The sequence below is a fragment of the Psittacula echo genome (genome assembly GCF_963264785.1).
Source record: "Psittacula echo genome assembly, chromosome: Z".
Lineage (NCBI taxonomy): Eukaryota > Metazoa > Chordata > Aves > Psittaciformes > Psittacidae > Psittacula > Psittacula echo.
The window spans coordinates 4,356,322-4,368,319 of NC_137742.1; the positions used below are offsets into that span (position 1 = coordinate 4,356,322).

The 11,998-nt window shown below is 46.5% G+C and overlaps 1 long non-coding RNA gene across 1 annotated transcript; it reads right to left on the bottom strand.

Annotated features, from left to right (window-relative positions):
* Positions 1–3,060: 3,060 nt before the first annotated feature.
* On the bottom strand, positions 3,061–10,031 carry LOC308232082. Its single transcript, XR_013958796.1, has 3 exons — positions 9,842–10,031; positions 9,042–9,325; positions 3,061–3,359 (listed from the first exon to the last, which is right to left on the bottom strand). It is a non-coding gene; the product is annotated as an uncharacterized lncRNA (long non-coding RNA).
* Positions 10,032–11,998: the final 1,967 nt, after the last annotated feature.

Consider the following 11,998-nt stretch of genomic DNA (forward strand, 5'->3'; position numbering starts at 1 on the left):
TCGGAGTTATGCCTTGCTTGTCCTTGGACAATTTTAACGCATCTGTGGAATACTGTATCCAAGTATCCATAATCCCCAAAATATTCTATCATCCTGAAGAGTCTGTTTACTGCACGCACACTGCCTCAGAACATCATCTGTCAAAACGAGAGCCCTTTACAGCAATAACAATAGCAACTCTATTACTTGTGGGAGGTGCGGGACTAGGTACAGGTGTAGCATCCCTAGTTCAGCAGAGTCCAGAATTTAATGCCTTAAGGATAGCGGTAGATAAAGATTTAGCTAGAATTGAACAATCGATAACTGCCTTGGAACAATCAATCAGGTCTTTATCTGAGGTAGTTCTACAGAACCATAGAGGTTTAGACCTAATGTTCTTACAACAAGGAGGAGTGTGCGTTGCGTTGCAAGAAGAATGTTGTGTATATGCGGATCATACTGGAGTAGCAAGAGACACCACGGCGAAATTGCGAGAGGGTTTAGAAAAGTGGAAAAAGGAACGAGAGGCACACCAAAACTGGTTCACATCCTCGTTTACTCAATCCCCATGGCTGACTTCTTTGTTATCTACCTTGATAGGTCCGATCGCTATGATACTACTGACACTGGTCTTCGGACCCTGTATATTAAATAAGCTCGTGTCGTTTGTTAGGAGCCGGCTTGAAACGGTTAACATTATGTTAGTAGAACGCCGGCAATTGCTTTGATGTTGTGTTTAGCTAATGTTACCTCAAGTTCTTTTACCTGAAGTTATTTATATCGACAAATCCAAACCCCCGGGGGACCTTCTCGGACTTCGTCACCCCTTCTTACCATGTGGCCTGGCCCCCTACGTGGTAACAAGCGTGTGCCTTTAAACATCGAAACACCCGAACCTTATGCTGGGTGAGGGAGACGAAAGACTCATCATAGTCAGGTCCACGTTGCCTGTGCGGGGACGCGCGCTAGGGTTGAGTCCGTCACCTCACACAGCAGTAATGCCTCTCAGAGTTAGTTTGTTGATGGTCTTCCCAGGGCCCATGGATTTGATCTGAGACACAAAACTTTCAAGAGATCCTGTTTTCAGCTATGCTTGTACTTAACATTTCCTTTAGTCATCCCCAATCTTACCTCATTGCTCCGATTTACCTCCCGGTTACCTCGCTTAATGTGCCTTATGTTTCCTATTCGAGTTTGTAATATATAGTATAACGTTATTTACGGTACAAAGTGATATTAGGTTCTTTAATACATTTTTATCCAATAGTACAATATATGTTCTTTAAGCTTGTTACATTTTAGTCAATATAGTTATGCATAGGGAGGGGGGAAATGTGGGTAGTCAGGGTCCGGCGGACGGAAGATACCACGATGTACGGAAAGATAGGGCCCCTCCTCTAGTTAGAATAACGCTGTAAGTGGACGGAGGTGACGTCACATATCTCGGGTATATAATGGATGTCACATACCAATAAACGCCATTTGCCGTCCACCACATTGGTGTCTGCAAGCTAATGGTCCAGTCGGCCAGGGGTGGGCCGTTGCACCGTTCCTGAACCAGGTCGCCACGCCTACCAGAGGCAACATTGGTTGACATAGTTTAATGCAAAGTGTCCCTGCCCATGGCAGGTAGGTTCGAGCTACATGAACTTAAGGTCCTTTCCAACTCTAACTATTCTATGATTCCATGATGTTAGTGGAAAAGGAGGAGTATACATAATGCTAGAGAACAGGTGTTGCACATTTATTCCAAATAATACAACACCAGATGGAACCATAACCAGAGCCTTACAAGGCCTCACTACCTTGGGAGAAGACTTGACTGAAAATTCGGGGATATTTGATTAACAGCTGGTTAGAATCCTGCTTTGGAAAATGGAGAGGAATAGTAATATCAATTTTTACTTCTCTAATTGTAGTAGCAGGTGTATTAATAGCTATAGGACACTGCAAAATTCCATATATAGGAGAACTTCTACAAGTTCTTTACTGTGAGGGTGTTAAGGCACTGGAATGGGTTGCCCAAGAAAGTTGTGAATGCTACATCCCTGGCAGTGTTCAAGGCTGATCTATGATTCTATGAGTGAAACAACTTTGTCAAAACAAATGCTCATGGGACCACCACTCTACTCTGATAAAATGCTTTAGATATTAAAAAAGAAAAATGAAGATTATTTGAACGACTTATCTTCAGAAGGAAAATGTGAAATTATGTTATCCAGTGTTGTTTTCGCGTAAGTGGGGATGGGTCTTTGCAATATTAAGGCTTTACAATGTTACAGCTTTAAGATCAATGTTAAGGCTTTGCAAGATTAAGATTTTTCAGAACTGGGGCTGGGACTAAGTTACTAAGGGAACAAAACAAGGGGTTTGAGATACCATAACTTAGAAAGACACACTCTGTGGTTAAAGACAATGTCATCTCTGCACAAAAGATAAACTCTGTGGTTAAAAAGAACACTTTTTTTGTATAACCTATAAAACTAAGCAGGTGCAGGTTGGTTAAACAGTAAGTTGGGGCACCACATGTCTGCCAGAGAGTTATGAAATCGAATCATAAAAGGAGATAAATAAATGAGAGGAAGGGGCCTACAAAATCGAGTAAGGGGAGATGTAAACAGAGGCGGGACACTTAGGATGCAGATTATATATGTCAGATAGGCTGTAAACCTTGAAGTACCCAACCAATCAGGAAACAAGGGAGGACACTTGCGGACGGGATAGGAAATATAAATCCTAGTTCTAATTTTGTTCTGTGTGTCTAATTGCTAGGACACCCCTTTGTGCAAAAACATTAATAAATAGCGGCTTCACTGGTGTGTCTAGCCTGAGCTTGAGTTTTTATTTAGAGACCATTTCTCACAACAAGTGCATATGCACATGTGGGATGAAAGGCTGTCTTTCAGGGAAATGTGTAAAGGCTCATAAAATTGAGCTATACCAGACACTATACTTTGAAGACTTGGGTTTAAAGCTGCTTAGAAAAGGGATGGGCAGGAAAGAGAGAGAAGACAAACCAATCAAGACACTTTGCTTTCAGATATCCCCAATGCTTTTTTATTGCTCTATAGTTGTGGGAAAGAAGTCAGCTGGGACTGCAGGACCATGGGGTACCTAGGGAACATGCAGTGCCTTTAGGAAGCTGGCTTGGTCTCCGCAGAGGTACTGATGTGCTGAGTAACCTCTTCAACATTGGTCCTGCAGACCACCTGAGCTTAACGCTCATCTTTGAAGTACCTGGGTGTGTAAAGGGATGACTTCTTCTCTGGACGAGGTCTTTTCCAACCCAGTTGGTTCTATGATTCTATGACTCATGGTTTCAATGCTTCTTGCAGAAGACCAACATCACCTGCTCCTCGCTGTGGACAGTGATCTTTGTACTGGGATGAGAAGAGATCAGAATAGAAGACATATGTTCACTTCTTAAAGATGTTAGGGCTGTTTTGTCTGTGTCATTTCAGTTCTTTGGGACTCAGGAGTGCAAGCGGATCAACTATTTCCGCAATGCCCTCTGGCTTCATGTCAACCAGCTCTCCCAGGACTGAGTCCAGAATGATGAAGTATGTCAAAGGAAAATCTTCATATTTATTTTCAGAAAAGAAAATGCAGTTTGCTTTCCCGTGCTGAGTTGGGTTGTGGCCTTTAATCAGCAACTAGACACCAGCATGAGTGTGCAGGCAGTGTTTGGCCACAGCTCTTACAGATGAGGCTTCCTCTGGGATTGCCATGACTTTTTTGAAGGTGGTGAGGCCCCAGCACAGGTTGCCCAGAGAAGCTGTGGCTGCCCCTTCCCTGGCAGTGTTTAAGGCCAGGTGGAAGGGACTTGGAGCAACGTGTTCTAGTGGAAGGTGTCCCTGCCTGTGGCAGGGGGTTGGACCTGGATGAGCTTTAAGGTCATCATTTTTTTAGCCTCCCATCCCTTTAACACAGCTGACCAGTATCTCTGTCCTGTGTAGAGTCTTGTAAGGAGCACTTCTCATAAGAAAACCTCATTTTTTTGTGCTCTCTCTTTCAAATAATAAAAGAGAGTCTGGTAATGCCACAGTTGATGGCTACATAACTAGATGCTGTTGATCCTGTCTGGAGGTTCTCCAGGCAGAAGACACTGTTGGTCTGGCCAGTGTGGTAGTTTTTCTATTTACTCCCAGCCACACAGAGCTGAAGTGCTTCGCTGTTTCAGCAAAGTATTTGAGGACTCAGATAATTATTTGCCTATTCAGAAAGTGCCTATTAAAAAACTGTCCTTCATTAATGGTGATTAAACTTGTAATTTAGGTTTAATTTTGGCCATGTCTCTCAGAGAGCTCACTTAGAGGAGCAGCAACAATATGCTGTGTGTCTGCCTTAGCTGTAGATGTGCTCCAGCTCTTCAACCACCTCTCCAATGAGGGGCTTTCAGATTTTTAGCTTCATGATATAGCTCGTGCCTGGTAGGCTCTACACACCCTCATTTGATTGACATCTGGTAAAGAAATCCCTTGGACTTGTTGTGTCTATGTACCACTGCAAATAAACTTAGCTACTAATGTTGGGCTGGAGCTCTAAAACTCATTTTCTGATCATATCTCCTCAAAGTTCATGCCTTTTTTTGTTACCATATACAGGATCATGGCTTTTATTCAGAAGCTCATGTGCTGCAGGGATGCTAGTCTCTCTGATGTCCCCACGTGCTGCATTGCTTAACAGCTCCTCAGTGCCTTATGACACAGGGATGCAAGATAATGGGACCAGCACACAGTTCAGCTGTTTAAACCTGGTGCCAGGTGACTAACTTTGGAGCAATGGGAGTTGCTGATGTCTGACGTTCTTCAAGCAGAATCTGCATGACCTCAGTGCATGTCTAAGCCAAACAGTCCCTGGAGCTTTTACTGTATTTCCTTGTACAGTGAAGATGACCGTGAGCTTAAACATCTGTCCTGCTGCATTACAACGGACTGTGCAAAGTGCACATGCCAAGGAATTGGCAGTCCATTTTCATTTCTGAAAGACCAAGTCTACAAATATTCTGCTGAAGGACCCTGCTGTAGCCTTTGTTCTTCAATATATATTTTAAGATCAAGTTTTGAGACTTGCGTGGTGGCTATCTTTCTTCTAAAGGATGTCATACTGACTTTTTGTCTGGGCTAGGGCTGGTACACCTTCAAAGCACCCTAGGATGTTCAGATTCATAAACTTACGAAGTTTAACCATGCCAAGTGCAAGGTCCTGCACCTTGGTCAGAGTAATCCGAGGCACGGCTACAGGTTGGGCAAAGAAGAGATTCAGAGCAGCCCTGCAGAGAAGGACTTGGGGGTGTTGGTTGATGAAAAGATGAACATCAGCCGGCAGTGTGCGCTCGCAGCCCAGAAAGCCAACTGTATCCTGGGCTGCATCAAAAGAAGCGTGACCAGCAGGTCGAAGGAGGTGATCCTGCCCCTCTACTCTGCTCTCGTGAGACCTCACTTGGAGTATTGTGTGCAGTTCTGGTGCCCTCAACATAAAAAGGACATGGAACTGTTGGAACAAGTCCAGAGGAGGGCCACGAGGATGATCAGGGGAGTGGAGCACCTCCCGTATGAAGACAGGCTGATAAAGTTGGGGCTGTTCAGCCTGGAGAAGAGAAGGCTGCGTGGAGACCTCATAGCAGCCTTCCAGTACCTGACGGGGGCCTACAAGGATGCTGGGGAGGGACTCTTCATCAGGGACTGTAGTGACAGGACAAGGGGTAATGGGTTCAAACTTAAACAGGGGAAGTTTAGATTGCATATAAGGAAGAAATTCTTTACTGAGAGGGTGGTGAGGCACTGGAATGGGTTGCCCAGGGAGGTTGTCAATGCTCCATCTTTGGGAGCTCATCAGCCAAACCCCCAAACTCTTTCTCAGGGCTGCACCATCTGGTCTCCCTCTATTTGTGTTTGTGCTTGGGATTCCTCTGACCCATGTGCAGGACCTTGCATTTGTCCTTGTTGAACTCCATGAGGTTCATATGGTCTCACCTCTCCAGCCTGTCTGGGTCGCTCTGGATCCCACCTCTTCCCTCCAGCCTGTCAATAGCACCATACAGCTCAGTGTCAACAGCAAATGTGCTGAGGGTGCACTCGATCCCACTGTTCATGTTGCTGACAAAGACATGAAACAGTGCTGGTCTCAGCACCAACCCATGAGGAGCATCACTTGTCACTGGTCTCCACTTGAACATCGAGCCCTTGTCTACCTTATCCTCTGAGTGGCCCATCCATCAAATTGGAGTTTCTCTCCAATTTAGAGACAAGGAATTAAGAGGAGTCCAGGTAGATGGTGTTAGTTGCTCTTCCCTTGTCCACAAATGCCATAACCCTTTCATAGAAGGCCACCAAATTGGTCGTGTGCAATTTGTAGGTCAGATTAGCTGTGTTTTCATGCATGTGGTGGTTGCCTTAAAGGGAATATACAGTCAGCTTCAGGAGAAAATGCTGCAAAAGCCATTGTTTAGTAACTTCAGTAAAACTCACTCTTGTAAGACTTCTTCCAAAAGCATGTGTAAGATTTTTGCATTGATGGACAAAACTAATTTTTTTTTATACTCTTACATATTTTATACTTATTCTATAGAAGATAAGTATACTTAGATAAGATACTTGTATCTTTTATACTCTTATATTTTTTTTATACTCTCCATTTTTAATTAAGGTGTTAATTTAAAATCTTGCTGACTCTGGTATTGAAGCCAGCCTGTGTCTTCTAATAAAATAAAATCCATCTTGTAATGAAATGCTAATTTGTGGAATTTCAGCATAAAATGTTAGCTATTTCAAGGCATGATTAACTGCACATTTCACTTTGATTAACTTGCAGGAATGCACAGAAGGTAGCAGGCAGGGTAAGAGGCAGTATTTTGCAGTATATGCTATTTCCTTAATCTCAGTGTAAAGGATTATTTTATTCATATGCATTCTGATTATGGAATCCACAGTCATGCTTACTGCCTGCCTCTGAAATAAAGGAGGTGATGTTGCTATCAAGCTTATGCTGTCAAAGCAGGTAACATGAACTTCTCGGTAAATTCTTGAATTTCAGTATTGTCTTTTAACACAATTTCTTATGTGGCATGACTTTAAAGCTGTCAAAGTACTTCAAGCTATTTTTTTATGAATACTTAAACACTTAATTTTCTTCACCCTGTTTGACTGTGAGACTAAGGAAAATTGGCAGGGGATTGCCAGGTGGAAACTAGCCTTCTCCAGCAGCTTGCAAACTGAATGGAGTTCTGTTTCTATCTCCTCTTTTCTTGTATCGTGTTGTTGAGAGAAGCTGCTGGGATGAAATTAAGGTGACATCTGCTGTTGGCCTCTTCTTGAGGTGAACCACTCAACACCTCATGAGATGCTGCTTTCATTGATAATTGCATCCGTGGTGCATTTATACATGAGGTGTTGGGGGAATACCAGACTGCTGGGATAGCTCCCTGATAGCTACTTGATAGAAGCATCACTGTTCCCAGACTGGCTGTCTAGAAATGTTGAAATAGGATGAACCTCATCCTGTCAGCAATACGGAAAGGGTGTGCCTCTTCAGAGTGCTGCCATAGTATTTTAGATGGTGGTCTTGATTTGTATGAATAATGTGGCCCTTGAAAAGGCTGCTTGCTCTTGCTGTCTAGTAATGGCACAAGAAGTTCTGGACAGGCTGGAGAGACGGGCTGTGGGTGATTGTAGGAGATTCAACAAGGCAAAGTGTCGGGTCTTGCACTTGAGCCACAACAACCCCATGCAATGCTCCAGGCTTGGAGAAGAGTGGCTGGAAAGCTGCTCATGGAAAAGGACCTGGTGGTGCTCATTGACAGAGCTGAACATGAGCAGCTTGTGTCCCAGCAGCCAAGAATGCCAATAGCATCCTGGCCTGTATCACCAATAGTGTGGCCACAGGGCCAGGGCAATGATCATCCCTCCTGTACTGGGCTGTACTGTAAGGCTGTACCTCTAATCCTGTTCAGTGACAGGCCCCTCACTACAAGAGAGACATTGATGTGCTAGAGCGGGGACAGAGAAGAGCAATGATGCTGGTGCAGGGCCTGGAGCACAGGAGTGATGAGGAGTGGCTGAGGGGCCTGAAGTGGTTTAGTCTGGAGAAGAGAAGGCTCAGGGGGACCTTACTGCTCTCTACAATGAGACAAGGAGGCTGTGTCTCTGAACCAACAACTACCAGAAAGGAGGTTGTGGTGATGTGGGGTCAGTATCTTCTCCCCAGTAGCAAGTGATAGGACAAGATATAATGGCGGTGAGCTGCACCAGGGAACATTTAGACAAGGGATCAGGAGAAATCCCTCCCTGAAAGGGTTGTGAAGCCCTGGAACAGGCTGTGCAAGACAGCAGAGGAGTGTATCATCCCTCGTGGTATTTAAAACCGTGTAGGTGAATCCCTTAATGATATGGCTTAGCGGAGTCCTTGGTAGTGCTGAGCAATGGTTGGACTTGATGATCTTATAGGTCTTTTCCAATGTCAATGATTACATGATTTGATAAGTGCATGGTCCCCCAACAAACCCTGATAACCAGCTGCACAGCTCCTGCCTTCCCCCTACGGACAGAGAGGCCACAGCTGCTTTAATAAGACAGAATAAGAAACAGATAACAAGATACAGATAGCATGTAAATCTTATGTCCCTTCAGATGCTGGGCACCCTGCCTTTAGGCAGAGATAGAGATTTCCCTTTTTGGTCCTATAAGCTAATACATAAAGCATCACAAGAAGACAGCATTATTCATGAAGTTTGCATGAGAACTTCTTGCTGCATTTCCAGATACAAGCAGGGCCAGACAGCTGTGTAAGGGTCAGTATCAGGCAGGAGCTGCCCATAAACCCCTTGTTACCATGAGATGGCCAAGCTCATCCTGCAGCCACAGGGCTTGTGCAGTGCAGACCAGTCCAGACCAGCTCAAGGGATCACCAGCTCCAGAATGTGCAATGGGTTCCTGATCAGGATCATCTCTGCCTTGACCCACACACAATTTACCTTTCCCACAGGTATTAGAAATGACAGATGATGTTGATAAAAAAGGGTCTTCTCAAGCTCAAAGTACAAGGTCTAATAGAGTGGACATTACCTGTTCAAGATTGTTAGTTCCTCAACTATGACGTCTTCTGCAAGGAGGGACTGAGCTCTGCAGAGTCTCATCCATGTGAGGACTGGTTGAAATCACTTCTGCTCCAGTGGGGCTTGGCCTCGGCTCCAGCAGTGGCTCCCTGGGAGAGCTCGGCACCAAGGCAGGGATCAGAAGGGTCAGTGATGCCTGGTCCCCCAGACTGAGCCAGGAGTCCTGCTGTGGCTGGAGGTGCCTCAGGCACTGCAGGACAGGCTGCTCCACTCCAATGGCATTTCCAGGTCCTGCTATGGTGCAAGTAGAAAGAAAAGACCTCACACTCCCCATCCTCAGTAGCAGGGGCTTGGTTTCTTACCTCGCATTCCCTCTAGCAATAGCTTGACCTCCCAACAGACCCTTATACAGCCACCTGGCCTCTTCCCAGGGTCTTATGGAGGAACTCCACCCCCATGCCCTCTGGGGCCTTATAGGAAAACCAGGCCCCTCCACAGGTCCATATAGGGGAACCGGGCCTCCTCCTAGGCTCCTAAAGATGAGTCTCACCTCCCTGCCAGTCCTTATAAGGAGAGCCTGGCCCCCCCCTACCCCCGCTGAGCCTTATATAAGAGCTTGGCCCCTCCACAGGCCCACATAGGGGAACCTGGCCTCCTCCCAGGTTCTAACAAATGAGTCTTGCCTCCCTGGTTGCCCTTGTTGAGACAGTCTGGCTTATATCCTTAGAGAGGAGATTGGATTCTTCCCTGCCTCCTATAGATGATCCTGGCCTCATATCCATTGCTCAATATAGGCACCTATCTCCCTACCAGGCTCCTATAGCGGAGCTTGGCCTCCACACAGATCTTCATAGAGGATGTTGTCAAACCACAGGGTCTCATAGGAGAACCGATCCTTATCCCAAACTCTTATAAAGGGCATGATCTCCCCACAGGACCCTACGGAGTAGTCCAGCCTCCCTCCCGGCTCTTCCCGAGGAGCCTGGCCTTTTCAGGAGAGTCTGCATATCAAATGACCCCACACCCGCCCCGCTCCCGGCTCGAGACCCCGCCCCGCCCAGGCCAGTTGCGTCCTTCCATGCATTACGTAACCTCCGCCCTGCTGTCTGGGCGGGAGCGCGCAGGGAGGGATATCAGCCCACCCCCTTCTTCTGCCCCAGGTGCCGTGCCCGCGGCGTGGTGGTGCCGCTGGGTGTTACCATGACAGAGGCCGTGAGGGGGCCCCCCCAAGGCCAGCGCCAAAAGTAGGCCCAAGCTACTGGATAGCGAGGTGACGGCAGGGAGTGGCTGCGGGGGAGGTTCCATTGGCTCTCGGCCAGGTTGGCACCAGTGCCTGCCGATTGTGGCGGGTCCGGTGAGCTTAGAGCAGCGCAGAGGGATCTGTGCGGTGGTTACACGCCGTGGGGCGTTCGTCAGGGCTTTATCTCGAGCTGGGGGCTATTCCTGAGTGGGTTTAAAGCCACGGAGAGGGTGTCAGCTCCAGGCCGTGTTTGTCTGTCTGCTGCTGGAAGCAGTTAGATCGGGGGGTGTGTGCCTATCTAAAAAGACATGTCCCATCCCTGATCTAAGTGTCAGGTAAGGCTGTGATTCCAGACCAAGTTTTATTTAGTGGGCAGGTAAAGACTGAAGGGACTACCCATCATAGAAGAGTAAGTGTGTCATTGTTTGTTTTGATTCAGCCCCATAGCATGCATGAGGCAGTCACATCCTAAGACTGCTACTTGGGAGAATCAGTTGCCTGCAGGAAAGGGGGGATTCACTGGTGACACCGCCGCCCATTTACACATGCATAGAATGACTTTGGTGGCAAAGAATGACTTTTCCCTGGCAATGTCATATGTGGAATCCATATTTCCTCAGTGTTACAATGACCCATTCCTGATATTTTTGTGGCTATTATTTTGCTCACCTCTGTTAATACTGTGTTTTGAGGGTGTCATTTGAGGCTCAGTCACATTAAAGGACTTTTGAATTCCCACACCTCAGAAACAGGCATAATCTGGTGAAAAGCTGAATTTCTTGTGAACTGTGAGGAAGGCTGCTCAGCTGCAGAGCTGCGAAGCAGTGGAACGAAGCCCAGGGCTTCCTGAAGATAGTAGCCCCAAAGTTAGCTAGTCTAGCATGAGTAACACAGGGAGGAGGCAAAACCAGTGAGCCCAGAACTGCTGAAGATAAGCCTGTGTGTATGTTGGTGGGAAGCACTCGGGTCATATAGAATCCCAGACTGGTCTGCACTGAAAGGGAGCTTAAAGCTTATCCAGTTCCACGTTCCTGCCATGGGCAGGGACACCTTCCACTAGAGCAGGCTGCTCCAAGCCGCATCCAACCTGGCCTTGAACACTGCCAGGGATGGGGCAGCCACAGCTTCTCTGGGCAACCTGTGCCAAGGCCTCAGCACCCTCACAGGGAAGAACTTCTGCCTAAGAGCTCATCTCAGTCTCCCCTCTAGCAGGTTAAAGCCATTCCCCCTTGTCCTGTCCCTACAGGCCCTTGTCCATTCAAATATTTGCAGATCACTAATGCCTTCCCACTTAGTTTACTAATTCTGCTTAGTTTACTAATTCCTGGTACCTAGGATAGTCAGAATGTCTTTCCTTTTCCTTTCTAATGCCTCCAGCCTGCTGGCTCCTTCCGCCGAGGCTCTTTGAGCTCCTTTCCATTTATCACTCTTGTTGCAAACGGAAGGCAGATGCTCACTCCCATCGCCTGTGTTATGTTTTCCTATACACTGCCCAAAACTGCATTGCCTGTTCCTCGGTGCTGTGTCCTAGTGCTTGTATGACAGCTTGTTGTCCTCTGGATGTCCTTCATGAGTTGTTCCTCCAAAAAAAGAGATTTTGGGATACTTTTTCCCCCCAGTAGTAGCCAGGCACGTTTTGGAGGTTGGTTAATGTCTTTAAACTCACAGAGGGGAGATTGAGATGAAATCTTAGGCAGTTCTTTCCTGTAAAGGTGGTGAGGCTCTAG